Below are 12083 nucleotides of genomic sequence, written 5' to 3' on the forward strand. Positions count from 1 at the left end.
TCCCTGACGAACAGGGCTTCGACGTTTACCACCAGCTGTACCTGGACGCCCACTGAAAAAAAACCCCGAAAAATCACGAACGTCGGACGATTGGTCCCACACCGAAAGTTCCAGCCACTCAAGCTCTTGCTGCTCCTCTCCGGCCATTGGCAGCTAATCTACAGCACCACAGATATCAGGGCTCCGGGCGTTCCCTGATGAACAGGACTTCGACGTTTACCACCAGCTGCACCTGGGCTCCCCCTGAAAAAACCCCGAAAAATCACGAACATCGGACGATTGGTCCCACACCGAAAGTGCCAGCCAGTCAAGCTCTTTTGGTTTCTCCCCGGCCATTGGCAGCACATCTACAGCACCACAGACATCGGCAGTCCGGGCTTTCCCTGACGAACAGGGCTTCGACGTTTACTACCAGCTGCACCTGGACGCCAACTGGAATAAAACCCCAAAAAAATCACAAACGTCGGACGATTGCTGCCACACCGAAAGTGCCAGCCAGTCAAGCTCTTGCTGCTCCTCCCCGGCCATTGGCAGCGCATCTACAGCACCACAGACATCGGGGCTCCGGGCTTTCCCTGACGAACAGGACTTCGACGTTTAGGTCCAGCTGCACCTGGGCGCCAACTGAAAGAAAATCCCTGAAAAATCACGAACGTGGGAGCTCCCCCGGAGCTCTGCAGGAAAGAGCGAGAGAAGAGCCGCGAAAGCTCCGAGTGCGGCCAGCTGGCGTGTGGCGGCGATGATCCGCTGCTCGTCGGTTGGAGGGCGACTTCCTTCTGCGCGGCTGGTTCCAAGTTGACGGTAACTGCCAGCATGCTAGCTGTGTAGGACAGTGAAGAGGCTCGACGTGTGTGTCCGTAGATCTGCTAGAAAGCGTACGTGAAGAGCAGTAAGGGCTTTCAGAGCAGCCGCTTCTCGTGTTGGACAGTCGCCAGACATCTGCACTTATAGTGCCTCAGCACCCCGGACAGCTTGGAAAACATGGCTGTACCTGTCCCAGCGCAAGCTGTTCAGGAAAGCACAGAGACGCGATGTTCGTGTGGCTTTAGCGCTGCTAGCAAGAAGCCTCCGGAGCAGGCACTTCTCGTGCGGCAATAATCGTGCCTTCTACGATCTTTCATAGCCTCTTTTCCTCCGGGCAGCCGGCTTGAGCTGATGTGAAGTGTTGGTGGGCAAATCATCCAGAGAAGCGAAGAGTCGCAATGCTTCTGGGCCGTTACCAAGAGCGAGTGAAGAGCAGCAAGAGCTTTCCTTGCTGACCCTTTTCACGTGGGAGATTGGCTAGACATTTGCCGGTTTAGTGCCTTGTTTCTTCTGCGCAGCTTGGACAAAGATCATTGCGGCTTTCGCAGTTCGAGTTGTGCAGCGAAGGCAGAGAGCCTCCTCGTCTGGATCCCCGGAGCTCTGCGGGAAAGAGCGAGAGAAGAGCCGCGAAAGCTCCGAGTGCGGCCAGCTGGCGTGTGGCCGCGATGATGCGCTGTTCGTCGGTTGGAGGGCGACTTCCTTCTGCGCGGCTGGTTCCAAGTTGACGGTAACTGCCAGCGTGCTAGCTGTGTAGGACAGTGAAGAGGCTCGACGTGTGTGTGTCCGTAGATCTGCTAGAAAGCGTACGTGAAGAGCAGTAAGGGCTTCCAGGGCAGCCGGTTCTCGTGTTGGACAGTCACCAGACATCCGCACTTTTAGTGCCTCAGCACCCCGGACAGCTTGGAAAACTGATTTTTGCTGCAATCATCCAGTTGTTACATAGACTCTTCACTTCTCTGTATGATTTGTCCCACCAGCACTTTTCATCCAAAAAGGTAGAAAGTCGCCCTCCACCTATACTTCCAGTTAAGAAACCTGATGGGTCCTATAGGATAGTTCAAGACTTAAGAGCCATCAACAAAACAACAGAGGACCTGTGGTAGCTAACCCCTATACCCTATTAACCATGCTAAAACCTGATTTAGCTTGGTTTACAGTCCTAGATTTAAAAGATGCTTTCTTTTGCCTCCCTCTCCATGAAGCCAGCCAGAAAATTTTTGCTTTCGAATGGGAAAATCCCAAAAGTGGTCAAAAGACCCGGCTCACATGGACGGTGTTGCCGCAGGGGTTTAAAAATAGCCCCACAATTTTGGGGAATCAGCTAGCAAAGGACTTGGAACCATGGGAACCACCATCAGAAGAAGGGAAGGTGTTACAATATGTAGACGACCTTCTTATTGCAACCAGAACCAAAGAATCCTGTGTCATTTGGACCGTGAATCTGTTAAATTTCCTGGGACTACAGGGATATCGGGTTTCTAAGAAAAAGGCACAGGTGTTGTTACAACCCCAGGTCACGTACCTGGGGTACGAGATCAGTGCCGGACAATGGATCCTAGGACAAGCCCGGAAAGAGGCCATATGCCAAAGCCCCCGACCACAAACTATAAAGGAACTATGGACATTCTTAGGAATGACGGGGTGGTGCCAACTTTGGATATGTGATTATGGTCTGCTTGTTAAGCCACTCTATTCCCTGATAGCAGCTAACCAAAAGGATCTCCAGTGGGATGCTGAGTCAGATCGAGCCTTCCATCAGCTGAAGAAAGCCCTGATGTCGGCATCAGCATTGGGACTTCCTGATGTGAGTAAGCCATTTTTTCTATTTTCCCACGAAAAACAAGGAATGGCACTAGGAATATTGGCACAAGATTTGGCACCATACAGATGGGCGGTAGCATACTTCTCCAAACAGCTGGATAAAGCTGTGAAAGGGTGGCTGTTCTGGTTTTGTTAGTGAGGGGGGGCCTAAGGTGGTAGCTTCTGTGGGAAACTGCTAGAAGTTGCTCCCCTTTGTTCAGTGGACTTGGCCGGGCCTAGGGTGGACCTGCTGCCGGCCAAGGCCGAGCCAATTGGTAGCAGAATGTCCCGTGATAACGCCTCTGCGATAACGTATTTAAATAGGGGAAAACAGAAAAATAAAAAGGGAGAGATGTGAAGCAGCTGAGCGGGGGGCAGAGAGGGGGAGGCACGGGCCTTGTGGGCCTTGCAGGCCTCACCCTCTGGCCTCCCGCTGGGCAGCAGACTGGCCCAACTCGGCCCGGCCTGGCTGCAAGAAGTGGAGAGGGGTTGAGCAGTTGAAGTGAATAAGATGTAAAAAGGATCCTGAGAGATGTCTGCCAGCCTGTTGTGAGGAACGGCTGCAGACGCCAAGGTCAGTGAAGGAGGAGGGGGAGGAGTAACGTGGCTCCTGGCCAAGATTCCTCTGCAACTCGTGGTGAAGACCATGGTGGAGCGGGTTGTCCCCCTGCAGCCCATGGAGGTCCACGGAGGGGCAGAGATCCACCTGCAGCCCGTGGAGGACCCCACGCCGGAACAGGTAGAGGCCTGAAGGAGCCTGTGGCCTGTGGAGGGCCTGCTGGGACAGCTGTTCTAGAGGGACTGCACCCCGTGGAAGAGATGACCCATGCCAGAGCAGTTTCACGGAGGACCGTGGCCCGTGGGAGGGACCCCACGCTGGAGCAGAGGAGGAATGCAAGGAGTTCTTCCCCCGACGATGACACAGAAGCGTAAAACAATGCGTGATGAACTGACCGCGACTCCCATTCCCTCTCCCCCCCCCCCACCCAGCCCCGTGCCGCTCGGGAGGGGAGGTAGTAGAGATAATGTTAAGCCCGGGAAGAGGGAGGGGTAGGGGGAGGTTATCTTGTTCCCTGTCTCATTCTCCTGCTAGTTTTAGAAATAAATGAGTGTTTTTCCCCAAGTCGCGTCTGGTTTGCCTGTAACGGTAACTTTAAAAATTTCTCCCCGTCCTTATCTCAAACCTCGAGCCGTTTTTCTTATATCATCTCCTCCTATTCTCTCGGAGGGTGGGGGGAGCGAGAGAGAGACTGTGTAGTCTGGTCCCGATCGGGGCTGAACTACGACAGTGGCCCAGCTGTCTGAGAGCAGTAGCAGCTGTCATTCTAAACATTCAAGAAGCCTAAAAGTTCACTCTAGGCCAGAAAATGACTGTCCTAGTTTCCCATACTGTATCTGCGGTCCTTGAAGCAAAAGGAGGGCATTGGCTTTCCCCACAAAGGTTCCTGAAATATCAAGCTATAATGGTTGAACAGGATGATGTTGAAATCGTGACATCATCAATCCGGCCTCATTCCTTGATGGGAACATCGGGAGCCGGTGAGTCATGACTGCTTGGAAACAATTGAAACCACGTATTCTAGTCGAACGGATCTTAAAGATGTCCCTGTCGATGGAGCCGAACATTGGTTCACCGATGGAAGCAGCTATATGTTAAATGGAAGGCGACATTGTGGATATGCTGTTACCACTTTTGAAAAGATGATAGAGTCCAGGCCACTATCAGCCGACGTCTCAGCCCAAAAGGCCGAGATCATAGCCCTTACCCGAGCCCTGGAGAGAGCCCAGGGAAGGACTGTAAACATTTGGACTCACTAAATATGCCTTTGGGGTGGTACATGCCCATGGAGCAATATGGAAGGAAAGAGGACTGTTAAATTCTCATGGAAAAACCATCAAACACGCAGAAGGGATTTTGAAAATCCTGAATGCAGTCCAACTTCCCAAAAAGGTGGCAATTATGCATATTGAAGCACACCAGAAAGTGAGCACAGAATTGGAAAGAGGAAATGAGCTGGCAGATAGGGAAGCAAAACAAGCAGCTAGAGAAACAATCAAGGTAGAGGGTGTGCTAATACCTGATGGACAGGTATTTCTAGAAGGTAAACCAGAATACACAAAGGAAGACGGCAAACTTATTAATGATCTAAAGGGATCATATAATGAGGAAGGGTGGGCCAATTACTACCCCTCACACGGGAGGGTAGTAATTCCCTCCTACATGATATGGTCAGTAGTCCGAGAAGAACATAGAAAAAGACACTGGGGCGGGGGGCAGAAGCCCTATATAAAGATCTCATCAGGAACATAATAGCGCGAAACTTAGACACTACCGTTAGACAAGTAACTCAACAATGTGATCTTTGTCTCTAGACTAATCCTAAAGTTGTAAAAGGGCCAAAACTTGAAAAAATCGGAAAGGGGAATGGTCCAGGACAACGTTGGCAGATTGATTTCTCAGAACTCCCTAGAAAAGGGGGGTATCGATACTTATTAGTACTTACGGATACCTTTTCAGGCTGGCCAGAAGCTTTCCCGTGCAGAACTGCTAAAGCCCGGGAAGTAACCAAAATACTGCTCCAGGAAATAGTACCTAGGTTTGGAGTCCCAGCGGTAAGGTCCTCGGATAGAGGACCACATTTTGTGTCCAGAATAGTACAAGAAATTAGCCACCATCTAGGGATAGATTGGCAATTACATACCTCTTACCGACCACAATCAAGTGGCCAGGTGGAGAAAATGAATCACCTAATCAAACAACAGATTGTCAAGTTGGGTCAGGAAACTAATCTAACTTTACCATTAGCTCTTATACGAATACGAACCAGACCAAGAGCAAGAGAAGGGCTTAGTCCATTCGAAATTCTATATGGATGACCCTATGGGGTACAAAAGGGAACATCTTCACAAATTGGTGAAGAAATAATGACCTCCTATATGGTGGCACTAAACAAACAATTAAAAAGAATTGAAAAACATGCAATGGGAACATGTAGTAGGGGTCTGGATGGGCCTGTTCACGATATACAACCAGGGGACTATGTATATGTTAAGTCTCTTACAGAAAAAACTCTGGAACCACAGTGGGCCGGACCTTTTCAAGTCCTTCTCACCACCTACACGGCAATTAAGGTAGAGGGACAGAACTCCTGGATACACCATACTCGGATCAAGAGAGCCTCTGCAACCTTGTGGAAAGTAACTCCAGACAACAACAAAGACTTGAGACTTAAACTCGTTCGAACGGATAAGGGCGGCAACAATGTGGGTAACAAGTAAGTGAGCCAAAAGCAGTAGTGAACCGGAGGGACACCACAGCAAACAATACCGGACAAAGAAACCGGGACCGGCCAGTAACTAATCTCGCCCAAATCTGTCATCGGTGCAGTTTATATCTTATTTGTCATTTTATTATAGGAAACATAAAACCCATTTTAGCAGGTCACCGAAGGCAGTACATTATCTACAGAAGTAGCTGTACTAATCCACTAGACCAACTAAATCCTAAAATGACCAATTGTTTAATTGGAATTGTGATTGGGCTTACAATATTTTCCTGCATCTTACCACTAACTTGTAATCAAAAGGACATCAAATGGCCATGATCTCACGCCTTCCTTGGGTTTACAGGAAGCATGGGACCACCTTTTAAACGGTCGGGCTTAAACTTGGCCACTGTGGTTATGCACGAAATGGAAATGTACTCAGGGCATGAGTGGGGCTGGGACAGAGGCAACAGGGATCCTTAATACTATGGTGCACCCCGTTGTGATCTTATTGATTAGCTTAGGAATTTTATTAATATTAACTATTGTGCTGTACCTATGGGTTTGGAGAATGTTTAAGAAAGTAACACTGTCGTAGTTCAGCCCCGATCGCGACCAGACTACGCAGTCTCTCTCTTACTCCCCCCACCCTCCGAGAGAACAGGGGGAGATAATATAAGGAAAAACGGCTCGAGGTTTGAGATAAGGACAGGGAGAAATGCTTAAAGTCACCATCATGGGCAAAACAGACTCCTCTTGGGGAAAACTATTCATTTATTACTACAAACAGCAAGATAATGAGACAGAGAACAAGATAACCTCCCTCCACCCCTCCCTCTTCCCAAGCTTAACATTATCTCTACTACCTTCCCCCCCCCGCCGAGTGGCACAAGAGGGGGAAGAGGGAATGGGGATTGCGGTCAGTTCATCACACGTTGTTTTACGCTGCTGCTTCATGGTCAGGGGAAGAACTCCTCACATTCCTCCCCTGCTCTGTTGTGGGGTCCCACCCATACGCCACAGTCCTTCCTGAAACTGCTCCGGCATGGGTCATCTCTTCCACAGGGTGCAGTCTCTCCAGAACGGCCGTCCAGGAGGGCCCTCCACGGGCCACAGCTGCCTTCAGGCATCCACCTCCCCCAGTATGGGATCCTTCATGGGCTCCAAGTGGATCTCTGCTCCTCCGTGGACCTCCATGGGCTGCAGGGGGACAACCTGCTCCACCATGGTCGTCACCACAGGCTGCAGGGAAATCTTGGCCAGGAGCCACATTACTCCTCCCCCTCCTTCTGAACTGACCTTGGCATCTGCAGCCGTTCCTCACAACAGGCTGGCAGATGTCTCTCAGGATCCTTTTTACATCTTATTCACTTCTCCTCTCCTCTCCACTTCCTGCAGCTGGGCTGGACCAATTTGGGCCCAGTCAGCCGCCTGGCGAGAGGCCAGAGGTGAGGCCTGCAAGGCCCGTGAGGCCTGCAAGGCCCATGAGGCCTGCGCCTCCCCCTCTGTGCCTCTGCCCCCGCTCAGCTTCTTCACATCTTCTCTTCTCTCTTTTTTTTTTTTTCTGTTTTCCCCTTCTTAAATATGTTATCACAGAGGCGTTATCACAGAACATTCTGCTACCAATCAGCTGGGCCTTGGCCAGCAGCAGGTCCGCCCTAGGCCCCGCCGAGTCCACTGAACAAAGGGGAGCGACTTCTAGCAGTTTCCTACAGAAGCTACCACCTTAGGCCCCCCCCCTCACTAAACAAAACCATGTATGATGCTTCATATCATTCAGGGAAACTGTTTAAGTAAAAGAATTTACTTAGTGTGATAAAAAGGGGGGATTGATATAGGGGACCACATAGAAATGGGGACAATAAGTTAATCACAACTATGCACTTAAAGAATTGTTGTAGTTCAGCCCCGATCGGGACCAGACTACGCAGTCTCTCTCTCACTCCCCCCCCACCCTCCAAGAGAACAGGGGGAGATTTGGTAAACAAAAGAAAACCAGGAAAAAAACCAAGCACGTGGGTTGAGATTGAACCAAAAGTAAATTTAACAGTAATGACAGAAGAAAAAAAAACAGTGATGGAATACAAATATAGTATAATGGCTTACAACAAATCTCCACACCTAGGTTCTTCCAAGTAGCAGGAGGCTCCCTTCACCACCCTCCTCACTTATATACTGAGCCCCAGCAGTTAGCTAATTAGTTAACTATCCCAGCTATAGGGGCTACCAGCTTCAGTACTCCACCCAGCTCAGGTAAATATTAACTCTATCCTAGCCAGAACCAGGACAAGAATATAGTTATAAAACATAGTCACGTAACCATATAGCTTAGAGAAACAATTAATGGAGGAGGAAGTCTGTTTTTTTTCTTTTCCTGACGAAGGACTCATTTGTAAGGAGTGAAAAACAGTCCCTACTGCCCAGTGGGAAAAAATCTTAAAAATCCTGAACCTTTTGTTACATGGTGACCAGCTCTGAATACCCTTGCTGCTCCTCACCGGCTCTTGCTACCACACATACAGGCTCCAAACTCTGGGGCTCCGGGCTTTCCTAGACCACCAGGACAGGGTGGTAAAGATCTACAGGCGTAAAAAAAAAATCTACAGGCCAGGAAACATTGGGGTTCCAGGATTTCCTAGACCACGAGGACTCCGACGTTTAACACCAGCTTGAGCTGTCCGCCTAGTGTTAAAACACAGCTTAAAAATGATGAACGTCGGACAGCTGCTCCCACACGGGAAGTGTCAGCTCTGGAAGTTCTTGCTGCTTCTCACCAGCTCTAGGCACCACATCTACAGGCTCACAAACGTTGGGGATCTGGCATTTCCTGGGACACCAGGACTCCGTCGTCTACCATCACCTCAACTCAGCAGTCCCTTTTGAAAAAAAATCTTAAAAATCACAAACGTCAGAAGACTGCTCCCACACCAGAAGTGACATTTCTGAAAGCTCTTGCTTCTCCTGCCCGGCTCTTGCCACCGCATCTACAGGCTCACAAACACTGGGATTGCGAGATTTCCTAGAACACCAGCACTCCAAAGTTTACCACCGTGTACTTATGGCCGCCCAGTGAAAACACTCTTATATATCATGAACGTTGGACGATAGATCCCACACCAGAAGTGCCAGCTCTGAAAACTCTTGCTCTGAAAACCCCTCAGTGGCTCTTGCCACTGCATCTACAAGCCCAGCAACATTAGGGCTCTGGTCTTTCCTAGAAAATCAGGACTCTGACTTTTGCCACCATGTACACCAGTAAACTTTCAGAGGTGGCACTTTTGGTGTTGGAGCAATCGTCTGACGTTTGTGATTTTTAAGATTTATTTCTCACTGTGCAGCAGCTCTAGGTGATGGTAAGTGTCAGAGTCCTGGTGGTGGAGGAAAGCCCAGAGACTCAATGTTTCTGAGCCTGTAGATGTGGTGGGAAGAGTCGGTGAGGAGCAGCAAGAACTTTTAGAGCAGGCACTTCCGGTGTTGGAGTAATTGTCTGACTTTCGGGATTTTTAAGATTTATTCTCAGAGGGCTGCCAGGTTGACTTAGTGGCAAATGTCAGAGTCCCGTTGGCCTCGGGAAGCCCGGAGCAATCGCCTGACATTGGGGATTTTTAAGCTTTCCTAGACCACTAGGACTCCGACGTTTTCCACAATTTCAACCCAGCAGCCCTCTGACAATAAATGTTAAGAATCCTAGACATTAGACGATTGTTCCAACACCAGAAGTGCCAGCTCTGAAAGCTCTTGCTGCTCCTCAACGACTATGGCCACCGCATCATAGTTCCTCAAAAATCGGAGCTGCGGGCTTTCCTAGACGAATAGGACTCCGATGTTCGCCACCATGTGCACCCGGCTGCCCAGGAGCAGCAAGAGCTTTCAGAGATGGCACTTCTGGTGTGGGATCTATCGTCTGACCTTAGTGATTTATACAGATTTTGGCTCACTGGGCGGCCGGGTCTACATGGTGGCGAACGTTGCAGTCCTGGTGGTCTAGGAAAGCCCGTAGCCCAGTGTTTATCTGCATGTAAATGACATCGCCGTAGATAATGAGGAGCAGCAAGAGCTTTCATAGATGCCAATTCTGCTGTTGGAGCAATCATCTGACGTTCAGAATTTTTTAGATTTATACTCACAGTGCTGCCAGGTTGAATTAGTCAGAGTTAGCAAATGTCAGAGTCATGGTCGTCCAGGAAAGCCTGGAGCCCCGGTGTTCGTGGGCCTGTAGATGCGTTGACAAGAGCCGGTGACATTTACCACCACCTACAGCTGGCCGCCCAGTCATCAAAAATCTTGAGAGTGAGACGTGAGACGACTGCTCGTACACTACAAGTGTCAGTTCTGAAAGCTCTTGCTGCTCCTAACTGGCTCTTTCCGCTGCATTCTACATCGCCACAAACAATGGGGTAGTAGGCTTTTATGCACCACCAGGACTCCGGCATTTACAATCACCTAGAGCTTGCCGCCCAGTGACCAAAAATCTTTAAAATCATGACTGTTGGATGATAGATCCCACTGCAGAATTGGCAGCTCTGAAAGCTCTTGCTGCTCCTTACCGGCTCTTGCCAACGCATCTACAGGCCTGCAAACACAGGGCTCTGGGCTTTCATAGACCACCAGGACCGAATGTTTACCATCATCTAGAGCTGGCCGCCCAGTGAGAAAAAAATCTTTAAAATCACAAAGGTCGGACGACAAATCCCACACCAGAATGCCAGCTCTGAAAGATCTTGCTGCTCCTCACAGGGTCTTCCCACTTCATTTACATGCCTAGAAACAATGAGGATTCAGTCTTTCCTAGACCACTAGGACCACAATGTTTATTATCATCTAGAGCTGGCTGCCGACACAGAAAAAAATCTTTAAAATCACAAACGTCTGACAATGGCTCCAACACCAGAAGTGGCAGCTCTAACAGATCTTGCTGCTCCTCACTGCCTCTTCCACCACATCTCCAGGCCAAGAAACATTGGTACTCCGGGATTTTGTAGACCATAAGGACTCTGCCGTTTGCCACCACCTCAACACAGCAGCCCTCTGAGAATAAACCTTAAAAATCCCAAACACAATACAATACGAGATACAGTTTTTGGGGATAAAATGGCAAGATGGGCGTTGTCAGATTCCAATAGATATAGTCAACAAAATAACAGCTATGGCTGCACCGACTGACAAAAAGGAAACGCAAGCTTTCCTGGGCGTTGTGGGTTTCTGGAGGATGCATATTCCAAATTATAGTATGATTGTAAGCCCTCTGTATAAAGTCACCTGAAAGAGGAATGGTTTTAAATGAGGCCCTGAACAACAGCAGGCTTTAGAAAAAATTAAACAAGAAATTGTACATGCGGTGGCTCTTGGGCCAGTCCGGACAGGGCAAGAGGTAAGGAATGTGCTCTACACCGCAGCTGGGGAGAATGGCCCTACCTGGAGTCTCTGGCAGAAAGCACCAGGGGAAACCCGTGGTCGACCCCTTGGGTTTTGGAGCTGGGCCCGTGAGGATCAGCAGGAGCTTGACTGGCTGGCATTTTCGGTGTGGGAGCTGAGCTGTGGCCACACAGCCTGAGCTCGTGTGGTGCCCGGAGCAGCCCCTCCATCACCCCTGTGCCCACAGGAGGACCCCGTTCCCCGTTTTCCAAAGAGAAAACCTGGGTTGACGTTCCCTTCAAATGAAGATATTGGGGATGACAGAAGCTCTTGGGGAAATCAAACAGTTGAAAAGGGGTTTACGTCAAGCTCGGAAACAACCGAGCGCGGTCCAACGCGGGAACGAAAAACTCTGGAAAAGGGAGGGAGGCAGCAGCTGGAGGCTTTCCTGGAGAGGATGCTGCACTGCGCACACCGGCATCGGTGAAGTGCCGGGGCTGGCGGGGACCCCGGAGCCGGTCCCACCGGCTGCTGCCCGTCGGGGTCCCCAGGCGAACCCCCGGGCCGGCAAAACACCGCCGGACATTTCCTTGGCTTTGCAGGGCAGATCTCGCGTGGGAGGGTCGGTGGGTGAGCGAAGAGATGCGGGGAGAGGGGGCTAATTAAAAAACAAAACAAAACAAAACAATAAAAAACAAAACTAGAGGAGCCTGCAACTCGCAAGTAACGGGGGCAGCGGGGGCGCAGGCTGGGCGGCGACCCGAAACCCGGGACGGGAAACTGGGGGGGAGCTCCCCGGCTGCCCAGTGGGATTTGGGAAGGGCAGTGGGACACCGAGCCGGCTCCCGGGACGGGAGG

This window comes from Chlamydotis macqueenii, chromosome 7, assembly GCF_036417535.1.
Source record: "Chlamydotis macqueenii isolate bChlMac1 chromosome 7, bChlMac1.mat, whole genome shotgun sequence".
NCBI classification, from domain to species: Eukaryota; Metazoa; Chordata; class Aves; order Otidiformes; family Otididae; genus Chlamydotis; species Chlamydotis macqueenii.